We start from the raw sequence: 19,216 nt of genomic DNA on the forward strand, positions 1-19,216 counted from the left end.
TCTGGACCACCTCCATCCTGTCCTCTGATAGGACGATACCAAAGCCCTCCAGAAGGAGGGGAACTGTCATCTATACCAGCACGGACTATGTGGAGGGTGGGATCACCAGTACTACCAGCAACATGCGCCACCTAGGGATGGATGACCACATGGCTGTTAGAGTTATTTTCTATTGAAAAACAAGGCATCTTTCAAGTTGATGTGGATTGTTGTTATGTTCCTTTGTTTATTGTAATGTTTGCTGAAATGTGATTGATTCCTAATTAACTGCAGTATTTGTTTACCTGATAAACTGCTATGAGAGACACAAATGCTGAGATCGCCAGCTTTAGTGGAAACCGAATACTACAAAAAAATCATGATAAAACAATGGTATCATTAGATATTTCATTTAAAAAGATTAGCAGTACAAATGTCAAAGCCCTCCAGACGTACCTTCTCTGGTGTGTAGATATAGGACCTGACTGTGTCTTTCATTGTCTTCCACAGTTTGGGTTTATCTGATCTGATAGAGGTACTGAACAAAACACAATGATGTCAATAACTGCACGCTGCAGTCATCATTATATATCCTTCCTGTTATATCCTCCTGGTTTGGCCCTGTCCGGGGGTATCATCGACGGGGCCACAGGTCTCTGCCACCCTCCGTCTTCAGCCTCCATTATTATGCTGCAGTAGTTATATGTGTCGGGGGGCTAGGGTCAGTTTGTTATATCTGGAGTACTTCTCCTGTCTTATCCGGTGTCCTGCGTGAATTTAAGTACGCTCTCTCTAATTCTCTCTTCTCTCTCTTGGAGGACCTGAGCCCTAGGACCATGCCTCAGAACTACCTGGCATGATGACTCCTTGCTGTCCTCAGTCCACCTGGCCGTGCTGCTGCTCCAGTTTCAACTGTTCTGCCTGCGGCTATGGAACCTGACCTGTTCACCGGACGTGCTACCTGTCCCAGAACTGCTGTTTCAACTCTCTAAAGACAGCAGGAGCGGTAGAGATACTCTTAATGATCGGCTATGAAAAGCCAACTGACATTTATCCTGAGGTGCTGACTTGCTGCCACCTCGACAACTACTGTGATTATTATTATTTGACCCTGCTGGTCATTTATGAACATTTGAACATCTTGGCATGTTCTGTTATAATCTCCACCTGGCACAGCCAGAAGAGGACTGGCCACCCCTCATAGCCTGGTTCCTCTCTAGGTTTCTTCCTAGGTTTGGCCTTTCTAGGGAGTTTTCCTAGCCACCGTGCTTCTACACCTGCATTGCTTGCTGTTTTGGGGTTTAGGCTGGGTTTCTGTACAGCACTTTGAGATATTCAGCTGATGTAGAAGGCTTTATGAATACATTTGATTTGATTTGATCATTACTTAGTTTTTTGTCATAGAATAAAACACAGTCTGGTCAATCAGTTTAGTATCTGTTTCTCATAATAAAACACAGTCTGGTCAATCAGTTTAGTATCTTGTTTCTCTCATATAAAACACGTCTGGTCAGTCAGTTTTAGTATCTTGTTTCTCTCATAATAAAACACAGTCTGGTCAATCAGTTTAGTATCTTGTTTCTCTCATAATAAAAACACAGTCTGGTCAATCAGTTTAGTATCTTGTTTCTCTCATAATAAAACACAGTCTGGTCAGTCAGTTTAGTATCTTGTTTCTCTCATAAAAAACACAGTCTGGTCAATCAGTTTAGTATCTTGTTTCTCTCATAATAAAAACACAGTCTGGTCAATCAGTTAGTATCTTGTTTCTCTCATAATAAAACACAGTCTGTCAGTCAGTTTAGTATCTTGTTTCTCTCATAATAAACACAGCTGGTCAATCAAGTTTAGTATCTTGTTTCTCATCATAAAAAACAGTCTTGGTCATTGAGTTTAGTATCTTGTTTTTCTCATAAACCCACCCTGAATGTTGACTTTTTCTTCTTTAGAATGAATTTCACGTAGTCTGTGTGTAGCTGCTCTCCAGGTCCTTGAAAGCCAAATGTATCAAATCAAAACTGTTTCATTAACACATTAAACTTATGGATGCATACTGACAACACTGACCACCTACAACACTGTATAGAATCATTCATTTGGATGGCAGAAAATTCACATTAAAAGAATGTATGATGTCGTTAGAACTGTAGCTGTGATTACAACAGAGACAGATTAACGACCTCACATGATCTCACTGTCACGACAGTTTACAGCGTGACAATCCACAGATTACAGTGAAATAAACACTGCATTGTGTAAACCTTTGAGAGAAATAACATTCCTGGTCATAATCTGTGCTGGGGATATTATACTAATTAATTCCATCCAAGCTGTTTACGTAATCAGACCTTTGGTTACAAGTTACGTGGTTGATGTAGTTTCATAACTTTAATGTCTCTTGAAGGGCTATGTTTAGTTTTTTACATAGATATCCATAAGCATCAAAGGCCAGTTTTTTCTCATCCAGACATTAGAGGAGCAGGACAATAACCCCAGTGTTTTGACAACCTAAATACAGCCAGTTCTCATCCAGACATTAGAGGCAGGACAATAACCCAGTGTTTTGACAACCTAAATACAGCAGTTCTCATCCAGACATTAGAGGAGCAGGACAATAACTCAGTGTTTTGACAACCTAAATACAGCAGTTCTCATCCAGACATTAGAGGAGCAGGACAATAACCTCAGTGTTTGACAACCTAAATACAGACAGTTCTCATCCAAACATTAGAGGAGCAGGACAATAACCCCAGTGTTTGACAACCTAAATACAGCCAGTTCTCATCCAGACATTAGAGGAGCAGGACAATAACCACAGTGTTTTGACAACTAAATAGAGCCAGTTCTCATCCAGACATTAGAGGAGGCAGGACAATAACCCCAGTTTTTGACAACCTAAATACAGGCAGTTCTCATCAGACATTAGAGAGAGCAGGACAATAAACCCCAGTGTTTGACAACCTAAATACAGGCAGTTCTCATCAGATATTAGAGAGCAGGACAATAACCCCAGTGTTTTTGACACCTAAATACAGGCAGTTCTCATCCAGACATTAGAGGAGCAGGACAATAACCCCAGTGTTTGACAACCTAAATACAGCCAGTTCTCATCCAGACATTAGAGGAGCAGGACAATAACCTCAGTGTTTTGACAACCTAAATACAGGCAGTTCTCATCCAGATATTAGAGGAGCAGGACAATAACCCCAGTGTTTTGACAACCTAAATACAGGCAGTTCTCATCCAGACATTAGAGGAGCAGGACAATAACCCAGTGTTTTGAAACCTAAATACAGCCAGTTCTCATCCAGACATTAGAGGAGCAGGACAATAACCTCAGTGTTTTGACAACCTAAATACAGGCAGTTCTCATCCAGATATTAGAGGAGCAGGACAATAACCCCAGTGTTTTGACAACCTAAATACAGGCAGTTCTCATCCAGACGTTAGAGGGCAGGACAATAACCCCAGTGTTTTGACAACCTAAATACAGCCAGTTCTCATCCAGACATTAGAGGAGCAGGACAATAACCCCAGTGTTTTTGACAACCTAAATACAGGCAGTTCTCATCCAGACATTAGAGGAGCAGGACAATAACCCCAGTGTTTTGACAACCTAAATACAGGCAGTTCTCATCCAGACGTTAGAGGAGCGGGACAATAACCCAGTGTTTTGACAACCTAATACAGGCAGTTCTCATCCAGACGTTAGAGGAGCAGGACAATAACCCAGTGTTTTGACAACCTAAATACAGGCAGTTCTCATCAGACGTAGAGGAGAGGACAATAACCCAGTGTTTTGACAACCTAAATACAGCAGTTCTCATCCAGACATTAGAGGAGCAGGACAATAACCCAGTGTTTTGACAACCTAAATACAGGCAGTTCTATCCAGACATTAGAGGAGCAGGACAATAACCCCAGTGTTTTGACAACCTAAATACAGCAGTTCTCCTCCAGACATTAGAGGAGCAGGACAATAACCCCAGTGTTTTGACAACCTAAATACAGGCAGTTCTCATCCAGACATTAGAGGAGCAGGACAATAAACCCAGTGTTTTGACAACCTAAATACAGCCAGTTCTCATCCAGACATTAGAGGAGCAGGACAATAACCCCAGTGTTTTGACAACCTAAATACAGGCAGTTCTCATCCAGACATTAGAGGAGCAGGAACATAACCCAGTGTTTTGACAACCTAAATACAGCCAGTTCTTCATCCAGACATTAGAGGAGCAGGACAATAACCCAGTGTTTGACAACCTAAATACAGCCATTCTCATCCAGACATTAGAGGAGCAGGCAATAACCACAGTGTTTGACAACCTAAATACAGCCAGTTCTCATCCAGACATTAGAGGAGCAGGACAATAACCCCAGTGTTTTGACAACCTAAATACAGGCAGTCTCATCCAGAAATAGAGCAGGACATAACCTCAGTGTTTTGACAACCTAAATACAGACAGTTCTCATCCAGACATTAGAGGAGCAGGATAATAACCCAGTGTTTTGACAACCTAAATACAGCCAGTTCTCATCCAGACATTAGAGGAGCAGGACAATAAACCCAGTGTTTTGACAAACCTAATACAGCCAGTTCTCATCAGATATTAGAGGAGCAGGACAATAACCCCAGTGTTTTGACACCTAAATACAGGCAGTTCTCATCCAGACATTAGAGGAGCAGGACAATAACCCCAGTGTTTTGACAACCTAAATACAGGCAGTCTCATCCAGACATTAGAGGAGCAGGACAATAACCACAGTGTTTTGACAACCTAAATACAGGCAGTTCTCATCCAGACATTAGAGGAGCAGGACAATAACCACAGTGTTTGGACAACCTAAATACAGCCAGTCTCATCCAGACATTAGAGGAGCAGGACAATAACCCCAGTGTTTTGACAACCTAAATACAGGCAGTTCTCATCCAGACATTAGAGGAGCAGGACAATAACCACAGTGTTTTGACAACCTAAATACAGGCATTCTCATCCAGACATTAGAGGAGCAGGACAATAACCCCAGTGTTTTGACAACCTAAATACAGGCAGTTCTCACCAGACATTAGAGGAGCAGGACAATAACCCCAGTGTTTTGACAACCTAAATACAGCCAGTTCTCATCCAGACATTAGAGGAGCAGGACATTAACCTCAGTGTTTTGACAACCTAAATACAGCAGTTCTCATCCAGACATTAGAGGAGCAGGACAATAACCCAGTGTTTTTGACAACCTAAATACAGCCAGTTCTCATCCAGACATTAGAGGAGCAGGACAATAACCCAGTGTTTTGACAAACCTAAATACAGACAGTTCTCATCCAGACATTAGAGGAGCAGGACAATAACCCCAGTGTTTTGACAACCTAAAACAGCCAGTTCTCATCCAGACATTAGAGGAGCAGGACATTAACCTCAGTGTTTTGACAACCTAAATACAGCCAGTCTCATCCAGACATTAGAGGAGCAGGACAATAACCCCAGTGTTTTGACAACTAAATACAGCCAGTTCTCATCCAGACATTAGAGGAGCAGACAATAACCCCAGTGTTTTGACAACCTAAATACAGGCAGTTCCATCCAGACATTAGAGGAGCAGGACAATAACCCAGTGTTTTGACAACCTAAATACAGCAGTTCTCATCCAGACATTAGAGAGCAGGACAATAACCCAGTGTTTTGACAACCTAAATACAGCCAGTCTCATCCAGACATTAGAGAGGCAGGACAATAACCCCAGTGTTTTGACAACCTAAATACAGCCAGTTCTCATCCAGACATTAGAGGAGCAGGACAATAACCCCAGTGTTTTGACAACCTAAATACAGCCAGTTCTCATCCCAGACATTAGAGGAGCAGGACAATAACCTCAGTGTTTTGACAACCTAAATACAGGCAGTTCTCATCCAGACATTAGAGGAGCAGGACAATAACCTCAGTGTTTGACAACCTAAATACAGCCAGTTCTCATCCAGACATTAGAGGAGCAGGACAATAACCTCGGGTTTGACAACCTAAATACAGGCAGTTCTCTCCAGACATTAGAGGAGCAGACAATAACCCCAGCGTTTTGATAACCTAAATACAGGCAAGGATCATGACATTTGATATTGTTCTCATCGAAACCTTAAAGAGAGGACTCCCAACGGAGGTAGGTTCATGACTATACACACATTGGTACAAGAGCAGTGTTCCCTCACTCAGAGCCATAGCACCTTTGAGAAACAGTAGTGGGTACTTGATACAGAGGAATCCTAGACAGCCTATCTTGTGGGAGACTGGCCAGCAGGGAATAGTACTTATACAGCTGTGGAGACAAGAGAATGGAAAACATATCGATACACAAACGTACTGATTTTTACCTGTTTGTTATGGTTTAAGATACTGTATTATAGAATAATTTTAGCTTGAGATATGAAATCTGTTAAATATGACACAACACAAAAAGATGTGCCCCCTTTTTCCCCCACTTTAAATATCAGATGATATTACCTCTGGTGTTTTGGGACAGTCAATCCTCTGCCAGACGAGGACAGCGCAAAGTGGGTCCAAGAGAATAGACTGCCCAGCACATAGCCCAGTTTACTGTGGAGCGTACCACAGGCCAGGAGTGGTAGTACGGGCAGGCCAGTAGAAGATGGCGATGATCTTCATGTACTCTGGAAGGAGGAGGAACGCACACAGTCTGTATTTAGTATCACACCAGTTCATCTCAATGTGTTTATGCTGTTCCACAAGTTATTTCATGATGACTTGGATCGCAGAAGAGAGTGAAGGAAAAGCAGCCAACAAGTGCTCAGCATATGTGGGAACTCCTTCAAGACTGTTGGAAAAGCATTCCTCATGAATGCTGGTTTGAGAGAATGACAAGAGTGTGCAAAGCTGTCATCAAGGCAATGGGTGGCTACTTTGAAGAATCAATATAAAATATATTTTGATTTAACACTATTTTTTGGTTACTACATGATTCCATATGTGTTATGTCATAGTTTTGATGTCTTCACTATTATTCTACAAAGTAGAAAATAGTAGAAATAATGAAAAACCCTTGAATGAGTAGGTGTGTCCAAACTTATGACTGGTACTGTATGTATAGGAGTAAGGTAACTAGGCAACAGGATCAAATATTTTAAAAAGAGTATCAGCAGCTTGTGTGTGTGTGTGTGTAGGGCAACAGTGTGCATAGAGAAATAAAAGGCCAATAAAGAGGGTCACTGTTTAAAACCTRTGAACTGTAACGGCAAAATGTAGATTTCCYCCAAAARAGACCTACCCAAAAGTAACTGCTATTCATCTGTAATTACATGGTTCTGACATGCAACAACTTGGTATATTTGGAAAGAAGACATCTGGGTGATTATGAAGAAATGATCAGAAGATAGATAGGAGTTACATAGTTCAGAATACACAAGGTCAAGCACACACAAAATAACCATTTTATTTTTTTGAAAGTCATCGTTCGTTGACAAGCTAGAAGTGAATTATTGATGACTAGACCTGGAAACACATCAGATGCCTTCCACAACATGTGAACAATATCAGGGGGGAAAATGGGATTGATAGATCTAACAACTAGAAATGGGCAGATGTTTTTAGTAAGTGGTGTCAGGTGTGGTCACGGGACGTTTCCAAGTGTCCCTAAACCTCTCCAAAGTGACATATGTCTGTAAATTAGATAATTCCAGTGCTATTACATATTTGCAATCCCTAAATGCTATTTGTTCAGTACAAAAACACAATTTCTACCACATCAACCTCACTCAAACATTGTGGTGGTGTTATGGGGTATCCAGGGTACATTTAAGTGTCCTTTCAACCTCTCCAAAGTGTCAGAATGTTGTAATTACACTGTTTTTGCACGTTGGAWGTTWAAWGGTTCTAGGCATTGCTTTGTCCCACCCAGGTCWACTGCATATCTCTGGAAAGCTTATCTCATTGGCTACAATACTATCAAGGTGCCATAGTAGCCAATCCCCTGTGTAATGGATGCCTACAGCGCCTAAGCAGGCAACATCATATATTTGATGTGCAAAGATCTAGTCCCTCGGTGGACATTGGATGTTGCCATTAAGTCATACATCATCAGATAACATGGCAATAGGCTGGTGATCGATAACGGTAGGTCACAGGCAGACAAATAAGACCATCCTCATGATCTGACATTTGAAGCACCGATCAACAGCCAAGATACTCAGCTGACGGCAGACACCCTCCCTTTGCAGACAGGGGACCGTTCTCATACCAGACAGGGGCTACCGTTCTCATACCAGACAGGGGCTACCGTTCTCATACCAGACAGGGCTACCGTTCTCATACCAGACAGCGGCTACCTCTCATCACAGCTATACCAGACAGGGCTACCGTTCTCATACCAGACAGGGGCTACCGTTCTCATACCAGACAGGGGCTACCGTTCTCATACCAGACAGGGCTACCGTCTCATACCAACGGGGCTACCGTTCTCATACCAGACAGGGGCTACCGTTCTCATACCAGACAGGGGCTACCGTTCTCATACCAGACTGGGGCTACGGTTGCATCCAGACTGGAACCGTTCTCATACCAGACAGGGGCTACCGTTCTCATACCAGACAGGGGCTACCGTTCGTCAAACCAGAACTAGGGGCTACCGTTCTCATACCAGACAGGGGCTACCGTTCTCATACCAGACAGGGGCTACCGTTCTCATACCATACAGGGGCTACCGTTCCAACCAGACAGGGGCTACCGTTCTCATACCATACAGGGGCTACCGTTCTCATACAGACAGGGGCTAGCGTTCTTCATACCATGTACAGGGCTACCGTTCTCATACCAGACAGGGGCTACCGTTCTCATACCAGACAGGGGCTACCTTTCTCATACCAGACAGCGGCTACCGTGTCTCATACCAGACAGCGGGCTACCGTTCTCATACCAGACAGGGGCTACCGTTCTCATACCAGGACAGGGGCTACCGTTCTCATACCGAGCTGGCATCGTCTCATACCAGACGGGCTACCGTTCTCATACCAGACTGGGCTACCGTTCTCATACCAGACAGGGGCTACGTTCGTCATACCAGACAGGGGCTAACCGTTCTCATACCAGACTGGGCTACCGTTCTCATACCAGACTGGGCTTACCGTTCTCATACCAGACAGGGGCTACCGTTCTCATACCAGACAGGGGCTACCGTTTCAACCAGACGGGGCTACCTTCTCATACCAGAACAGGGCTACCGTTCTCATACCAGACAGGGGCTACCGTTCTCATACCATACAGGCACCGCTCATACCAGACAGGCTACCGTTCTACATACCATGACAGGGGCTACCGTTTCTCATACCAGACAGGGGCTACCGTTCTCATACCATACAGGGGCTACCGTTCTCATACCAGACAGGGGCTACCGTTCTCATACCAGACAGGGGCTACCGTTCTCATACCAGACAGGGCTTACCGTTCTCATACCATACAGGGCTACCGTTCTCAACCAGACAGGGGCTACCGTTCTCATACCAGACTGGGGCTACCGTTCTCATACCAGACAGGGGCTACCGTTCTCATACCAGACAGGGCTACCGTTCTCGACCAGAAGGGCTAACCGTTCTCATAACCAGACAGGGCTACCGTTCTCATACCAGACGGGCTACCGTTCTATACCAGACTGGGGCTACCGTTCTCATACCAGACTGGGCTACCGTTCTCATACCAGACAGGGCTACCGTTCTCATACCAGACAGGGGGCTACCGTTCTCAAACCAGACTGGGGCTACCGTTCTCATACCAGACAGGGGCTACCGTTTCTCATACCAACAGGGGCTACGTTCTCATACCAGACAGGGGCTACCTTCTCATACCAACAGGGGCTACCGTTCTCATACCAACAGGGGCTACCGTTCTCATACCAGACAGGGGCTACCGTTCTCATACCAACACAGGGGCTAACCGTTCTCATACCAGACAGGGGCTACCGTTCTCATACCAGACAGGGGCTACCGTTCTCATACCAGACAGGGGCTACCGTTCTCATACCAAGACGGGGCTACCGTTCTCATACCAGACAGGGGCTACCGTTCTCAACCAGACTGGGGACCGTTCTCATAGCCACGACTGGGCTACCGTTCTCATACAGACAGGGGCTACCGTTCTCAACCAACAGGGGCTACCGTTCTCATACCAGAACAGGGCTACGCGTTCTCTACCAGGACTGGGTACCGTTCTCATACCAGACAGGGCTACCGTCTTCATACCAGACAGGCTACCGTCTCATACAGACGGGGCTACCGTTCTCATACCAGACCAGGGCTACCTTCATACCAGACAGGGGCTACCGTTCTCATACCATACAGGGGCTACCGTTCTCGAACCAGACAGGGGCTACCGTTCTCATACCAGACAGGGCTACCGTTCTCATACCATGACAGGGCTACCGTTCTCTACCAGACTGGGCTACCGTTCTCATAACCAGACGGGCTACCGTTCTCATACAGACAGGGCTACCGTTCTCATACCAGACAGGGCTACCGTTCTCATACCAGACAGGGGCTACCGTTCTTCATACCCAGACAGGGGTACCTTCATGCTACCGTTCTCAACCAGACGGGCTACCGTTCTCATACCAGACAGGCGGCTACCGTTCTCATACCAGACGGGGCTACCGTTCTCAACCAGACAGGGGCTACCGTTCTCATAAACCAGACAGGGCTACCGTTCTCATACCAGACAGGGGCTACCGTTCATACCAGACCACGGCTACCGTTCTCATACCAGACAGGGGCTACCGTTCTATACAGACAGGGGCTTACCGTCTCATACCAGACAGCGGCTACCGTTCTCATACCAGACTGGGGCTAACCTTTCTCATACCAGACTGGGGCTACCGTTCTCATACCATGACAGGGGCTACCGTTCTCATACCAGACATGGGGCTACCGTTCTCATACCAGACGGGGCCACCGTTCTCATACCAGACAGGGGCTACCTTCTCATACGCAGACAGGGGCTACCGTTCTCATACCAGACAGGGGCTACCGTTCTCATACCACAGGATACTCTCCAGACAGGGGCTACCGTTCTCATAACCAGACAGGGGCTACCGTTCTCATACCAGACAGGGGCTACCGTTCTCATACCAGACAGGGGCTACCGTTCTCATACCAGACAGGGGCTACCGTTCTCATACCAGACTGGGGCTACCGTTCTCATACCAGACAGGGGCTACCGTTCTCATACCAGACAGGGCTACCGTTCTCATAACCAGACAGGGGCTACCGCTCACCGGTCTCATACCAGACCAGGGGCTACCTTCTCATACTCAGACAGGGGCTACCGTTCTCATACCAGACAGGGCTACTGTCTCATACAACAGGGGCTACCGTTCTCATACCAGACAGGGCTACCGTCTCATACAGACAGGGGCTACCGTTCTCATACAGACAGGGCTACCGTTCTCATTACCAGACAGGGGCTACCGTTCTCATACCAACAGGGCTACCGTTCTCATACAGACAGGGGCTAGTTCTCATACCAGACAGGGCTACCGTTCTCATACCAGACAGGGGCTACCGTTCTCATACCAGACAGGGCTACCTTCTCACTACAACAGGGGCTACCTTCCATACCAGACAGGGGCTACCGTTCTCATACCAGACGGGCTCCGTTCTCATACCAGACAGGGGCTACCGTTCTCATACCAGACGGGGCTACCGTTCTCATACCAGACAGGGGCTACCGTTCTCATACCAGACAGGGCTACCGTTCTCATACCAGACAGGGCGCTACCGTTCTCATACCAGACAGGGGCTACCGTTCTCATACCAGACAGGGGCTACCGTTCTCAACCAGACAGGGCTACCTTCTCATACCAGACATGGGGCTACCGTTTCATACCAGACAGGGGCTACCTTCTCATACCAGACAGGGGCTACCGTTCTCATACCAGACAGGGCTACCGTTTCTCATACCAGACAGCGGGCTACCGTTCTCATACCAGACAGGGCTACCGTTCTCATACCAGACAGGGCTACCGTCTCATACCAAGGGTACCTTTCATAGGGCTACCGTTCTCATACCAGACTGGAGTCTAACCCGTTCTCATACCAGACAGGGCTACCGTTCTCAACCAGACAGGGGCCTACCGTTCTCATACCAGACTGGGAGGCTTACCTTCTCATACCAGACAGGGGCTACCGTTCTCATACCAGACAGGGCTACCGTTCTCATACCAGACGGGGCTACCGTTCTCATACCAGACATGGCTACCGTTCATCATACCAGACAGGGGCTACCGTCTCATACCAGACAGGGCTACCGTCTCATACCAGACGGGGCTACCGTCTCATACCAGACAGGGGCTACCGTTCTCATACCAGAACAGGGGCTACTTCTCATACCAGACAGGGCTACCGTTCTCATACCAGAACAGGGGCTACGTTCTCATACCAAACAGGTCTAGCGTTCTCATAACCGACAGGGGCTTACCTTCTCATAACCATGACGTCAATTATTTTGATTTTTTTGTTAATAAATAGGGTCACCAAATATGGGGAATTTACATTCAAGAGGTTTTAATGGGACTGGGGACACAGCTGCTCACCTTTGATTTCCTGAGGGGTGTCTTTGGAGAAGGGCAGAGGATCTGGAGCCAGGACCAATACAGACAGCTTGCTGAAGACCAGCCCAAACACAGCTACTGCGAGGGCTTTGTGCTGCGTCTGGTCCAGGAAGTTCACTGGACTGGTGAACACAGCGGGAAGAGACCAGAGATAAGACCAAGCAAACACCGGCAAATGAATGGTAACATGTTTAATTGTTATAAATTGTCTCCTAGTATGTTGTGGCGATGAGGCAGCCTGAGCTGTTCTCGTAACAGTGGTGTATTGTGTGGTTTCCCGCCGGGCACAGACGTCAGTTCAACGTTTTGATTTACATTTGGTTGAGTTGTCAACTAACATGAATTCAACATGAAATCAACAACAAATGTCATTGGATTTTAGGTTGAAGTTTGGGTGAACAATTCCCTCACGTTKCCTTTCTTTTTTCAAATCCAATGAGTTTCCCACGTTGATTCAATGTCATCACATTTCATTTTGGTGTTGAAGTGACATGGAAACAACGCTGATTCAACCAGTGGGTCATCACATATTGACAAGAGATCCTGGTTGCTTCATGTTGATACGTTTGGTAAATGAACCTGCACTTTACCTTGAGATACCAGTTGATCCACTGGCGAAACCCTCACATGGAGTCTTTCTCCTCTTCAGGACTGCTAGAATCAGCACCACAACGAGCTAGGAGACAAGATATTCCATAAAGTGATACAATAGGAACTCTATTTCCTCTCCTTTACTACAGTACAACTAAAATAATCATCTAATGTACCTTGTTGTCGAGCCAGAGGGCCTGAAGTAATATGGCGGGGGATACTCCTAGGAAAGTAATATGGCGGGGGATACTCCTAGGAAAGTAATATGGAGGGGGATACTCCTATGAAAGTAATATGGAGGGGGATACTCCTAGGAAGGTAATATGGAGGGGGATACTCCTAGGAAAGTAATATGGAGGGGGATACTCCTAGGAAGGTAATATGGAGGGGGATACTCCTAGGAAAGTAATATGGAGGGGGATACTCCTAGGAAATGGCCTTCTGAATGCTACCTTCCCATTGTCTCATTATTTTTGACGAGCCCTGGTAAGTGGAGACGCTGACCCACCCTTCCAGCCTGGTCTCATAGACTAGACGTAGCATAGGGGAAACCTTTTTAAAAAACCTGGCACACTCAAATGAGTACGATATGTTACGTTTGTGTATGGTTACGTAGGACAGAAGGTTGCTTACAGCAAGAAGAAAAGGAGGGTGGTTAGTTGGGGTGTTTGGATGTATAACATGGGCGTATATAACATGGGCGTACACATCACAGACAAACTGAAATGGTCCACCCACACAGACAGTGTGGTGAAGAAGGCGCAACAGCGCCTCTTCAACCTCAGGAGACTGAAGAAATTTGGCCTGTCACCCAAAACCCTGACAAACTTTTACAGATGCACAATCGAGAGCATCCTGTCGTGCTGTATCACAGCCTGGTACGGTAACTGCTCCGCCCACAACCGCAAGGCTCTCCAGAGGGTGGTGCGGTCTGCACAACGCATCACCAGGGGTGAACTACCTGCCCTCCAGGACACCTACGGCACCCGATGTCACAGGAAGGCCAAAAAGATCATCAAGGACAACAACCACCCGAGCCACTGCCTGTTCACACCGCTATCATCCAGAAGGCGAGGTCAGTACAGGTGCATCAAGGCTGGGACCGAGAGATTGAAAAACAGCTTCTATCTCATGGCCATCAGACTGTTAAATAGCCATCACTAACTCAGAGAGGCTGCTGCCTACACTGAGACCCAACCACTGGACACTTTAACAAGTCACTTTAAACAATGTTTACATATCTTACATTACTCACATCACATGTACAGTATATACTGTATTTTATACCATCTACTGCACCTTGCCTATGCCGCACGGCCATCGCTCATCCATATACTTATATGTACATATTCTTATTCCATCCCTTTAGATTGTGTGTATTAGGTAGTTGTTGGGGAATTGTTAGATTACTTGTTAGATATTACTGCACTGTCTGAACTAGAAGCACAAGCATTTCGTTACACTCGCATTAACATCTGCTAACCATGTGTATGTGATCAGTAACATTTGATTTGATTTGATTTTAATTTGATTTGAACACGAATGTCTAGTAACCAAAATATTGCGTGTTTGAATTTCATCACAGACAACTTTAGCATTTTATCTAATTAGCAACATTGGAACTACTTAATACTTTTTAGCTACTTTGCAACTATTTAGCATGTTAGCTAACCCTTCCCTTCCCCCAATTAGCCACCTAGCTAGCATTAGCCAAAACAAATTGTAATTTGTAAGATATCATACGAATTGTAATTCAGGGACATATCATACAAAATGGATGATGGACAGCCACAACTGTATACTTACCATACCAAACTTAACATATCATACTAATTTGAGTGTCACAGATTTACATTTACTATGTTACGTGTACCCCTGAGTCCAGGTTGACCCTAAGTAGTGCCCTGAGTGTCCTCTATTTGGCAGAATCCCAAAGGGAATAGTCCTACGGTGTGTCAGTTCAATTATAATTCATGCCATTGTTCTCCTCAGAAAAGTGGAGCGAGCCCTCTACCACAAATTGGACAAGGCCTAACGATGACATATATCACTGATGATGTTGAGGGAGATGGCTTTCTGAGGTCATAGAGAGTAGTACCAATGTACTGACTGAACATCCCCTTTAGAACATGGKCTATAGTCATCTGTACTGACAGAACATCCCCTTTAGGGCATGGCCTATAGTCATCTGTACTGACTGAACATCCCCTTTAGNTCCTGTCGTGCTGTATCACAGCCTGGTACGGCATCACAGCCTGGTACGGCAACTGCTCCGCCCGCAACCGCAGGGCTCTCCAGAGGGTGGTGCGGCCTGCACAACATATCACCTTGGGCACACTACCTGCCCTCCAGGACACCTACAGCACCCGATGTCACAGGAAGGCCAAAAAGATCATCAAGGACAACAACCACCCGAGCCACTGCCTGTTCACACCGCTATCATTCAGAAGGCGAGGTCAGTACAGGTGCATCAAGGCTGGGACCGAGAGACTGAAAAACAGCTTCTATCTCAAGGCCATCAGACTGTTAAACAGTCATCACTAAAACACAGAGGCTGCTGCCTACACTAAGACCCAATCACTGGACACTTTAACAAGTCACTTTAAACAATGTTTACATATCTTACATTACTCACATCACATGTACAGTATATACTGTATTTTATACCATCTATTGCACCTTGCCTATGCCGCACGGCCATCGCTCATCCATATATTTATATTTACATATTCCCATTCACCCCTTTAGATTGTGTGTATTAGGTAGTTGTTGGGGAATTGTTAGATTACTTGTTAGATATTACTGCACTGTCGGAACTAGAAGCGCAAGCATTTCGTTACACTCGCATTAACATCTGCTAACCATTTGTATGTGACCAGTAACATTTGATTTGATTTGATTTTAATTTGATTTGAACACGAATGTCTAGCAACCAAAATATTGCGTGTTTGAATTTCATCACAGACAACTTTAGCATTTCATCTAATTAGCAACATTGGAACTACTTAATACTTTTTAGCTACTTTGCAACTATTTAGCATGTTAGCTAACCCTTCCCCCAATTAGCCACCTAGCTAGCGTTAGCCAAAACAAATTGGAATTTGTAAGATATCATACGAATTGTAATTCAGGGACATATCATACAAAATGGATGATGGACAGCCACAAATGAATACATACCATACCAAACTTAACATATCATACTAATTTCAGTGTCACGGATTTACATTTACTATGTTACGTGTACCCCTGAGTCCAGATTGAGTCCCTACATTGTGCTCTGAGTATCCTCTATTTGGCAGAATCCCAAAGTGAATAGTCCTACGGTGTGTCAGTTCAATTATAAGATGCAGCCATGTAGTTACAGAGATACACATACAGTACACATTAATAATATCAAATATGAAAATTAATATCAAATATGAATGTTTGGAATGAATGGAAACAGTGAATGTTTATATAGGCCATGTTCTAAAGGGATGTTCAGTCAGTACAGATGACTATAGCCATGTCCTAAAGGGATGTTCAGTCAGTACAGATGACTATAGGCCATGTCCTAAAGGGATGTTCTGTCAGTACAGATGACTATAGGCATGTCCTAAAGGGGATGTTCTGTCAGTACAGATGACTATAGGCCATGTTCTAAAGGGGATGTTCAGTCAGTACAGATGACTATAGGCCATGTCCTAAAGGTATGTTCAGTCAGTACAGATGACTATAGGCAGATGTCTAAAGGGGATGTTCTGTCAGTACAGATGACTATAGGCCATGTCCTAAAGGGGATGTTCAGTCAGTACAGATGACTATAGGCCATGCCTAAAGGGGATGGTTCAGTCAGTACAGATGACTATAGGCCATGTCCTAAAGGGGATGTTCAGTCAGTACAGATGACTATAGGCCATGTTCTAAAGGGATGTTCAGTCAGTACAGAGACTATAGGCCATGTTCTAAAGGGGATGTCAGTCAGTACAGATGACTATAGGCCATGTTCTAAAAGGGGATGTTCAGTCAGTACAGATGACTATAGGCCATGCCCTAAAGGGATGTTCTGTCAGTACAGATGACTAATAGGCCATGTTCTAAAGGGGATGTTCAGTCAGTACATTGGTACTACTCTCTATGACCTCAGAAAGCCATCTCCCTCAACATCATCAGTGATATATGTCATCGGTTAGGCCTTGTCCAATTTGTGTGAGAGGCTCGCTCCACTTTTCTGAGGAGAGAACAGAATGCCATGAATGATAATTGAACTGACACACGTAAGGACTATTCACTTTGGATTCTGCCCAAATGGAGGACACTCAAGGGCCACAATGTTAGGGTCAACCTTGGAACGGCAGGGTAGACGTAACATAGTAAATGTAAATCCGTGACACTGAAATTAGTATAGATGCTTAAGTTTGGTATGGTATGTATTCATTTTGTGCTGTCCATCATCCATTTTGTATGATATGGCCCTGAATTACAATTCGCTAGGATATCTTACAAATTCCAATTTGTTTTGGCTAATGCTAGCTAGGTGGCCTAATTGGGGAAGGAAGGGTTAGCTAAAATGCTAAATAGTTGGCAAAGTAGCCAAAAAGTATTAAGTAGTTCCAATGTTGCTATTAGATCAAATGCTAAAGTTGTCTGTGATGAAATTCAAACACGCAATATTTTCGTTGCTAGAACATTCGTGTTCAAATCAAATTAAAATCAAATCAAATCAAATGTACTGATCACATTACACTGGTTAGCAGATGTTAATGCGAGTGTAGCGCAATGCTTGTGCTTCTAGTTCGACAGTGCAGTATATCTAACAAGTAAACTAACATTCCCCAACACAATACCTGATACACACAATCTAAAGGGTGAATGGGAAATATGCAACGTATTAAAATATATTGGATGAGCGATGGCCGAGCGGCATAGGCAAGGTGCAGTAGATGGTTTAAAATACAGTATATACTGTACATGTGACTGAGTAATGTAAGATATGTAAACATTGTTTAAAGTGACTGTTAAATGGTCCAGTGATTGGGCTGTCTTCAGTGTAGGCAGCAGCCTCTCTGAGTTAGTGATGGCTATTTAACAGTCTGATGGCCATTGAGATAGAAAGCTGTTACTGCACCTTCGCCTTCTGCGATGATAGCGGTGTGAACAGGCAGTGGCTCGGGGTGGTTGTGTTCCTTGATGCTCTTATTTTGGCCTTCCTGTGACATCGGCGTGCTGTAGGTGTCCTTGGAGGCAGGTAGTGTGCCCAAGGTGATATGTTGTGCAGACCGCACCACCCTCGGAGAGCCTTGCGGTCTTTTGCGATGCAGTTGCCGTACCAGGGTGTGGGTGATACAGCCCGACAGGATGCTCGTCGATTGTGCATCTGTAAAAGTTTGTCAGGGTTTGGGTGACAGGCCAAATTTCTTCAGCTCCTGAGGTTGAAGAGTGCTGTTGCGCCTTCTTCACCACACTGTCTGTTGGGTGGACCATTTCAGTTTGTCTGTGATGTGTACGCCCATGTTATATACGCCCATTTTATACATCCAAACACCCCACCAACCTTTCTGTCCTTACGTAACCATACCAAACGTAACATATCATACTCATTGAGTGTGCCAGTTTTTTTTAAGGTTTCCCCTATGCTACGTCTGTGTCTATGAGACCAGGCTGAAGGGTGGGTCAGCGTCTCCACTTACCAGGCTCTTCAAAAATAATGAGACGAATGGAAGGTAGCATTCAGAAGGTCCTTTCCTAGGAGTATCCCCCCTCCATATTACTTTCCTAGGAGTGATTCCCCCGCCATATTACTTTCCTACGAGTATCCCCCGCCAATATTACTTTTCCTAGGAGTATTCCCCGCGCCAATATACTTTCCTAGGAGTATCCCCCGCCCATATATACTTTTCCTAGGAGTAAATCCCCCTCCAATATGTCACCCTTTCCTAAGTCAAGTATTCCCCCCTCCCATATTACTTTCCTGGAAGTAATCCCCCTCCATTTACCTTTCCTAGGAGTATCCCCCGCCATAATAACAACTTTCCTAGGAGTATCCCCCGCCATCTCTTCTCTT

At 45.1% G+C, this 19,216-nt stretch overlaps 1 pseudogene; it reads right to left on the bottom strand.

The window, feature by feature from the left end:
• The window catches only part of LOC112074688 (receptor for retinol uptake stra6-like), a 37,737-nt pseudogene that overhangs the window by 17,469 nt on the left and 1,052 nt on the right, over nt 1-19,216 (bottom strand).

Source organism: Salvelinus sp. IW2-2015, unplaced genomic scaffold (genome assembly GCF_002910315.2).
Source record: "Salvelinus sp. IW2-2015 unplaced genomic scaffold, ASM291031v2 Un_scaffold2762, whole genome shotgun sequence".
Lineage (NCBI taxonomy): Eukaryota > Metazoa > Chordata > Actinopteri > Salmoniformes > Salmonidae > Salvelinus > Salvelinus sp. IW2-2015.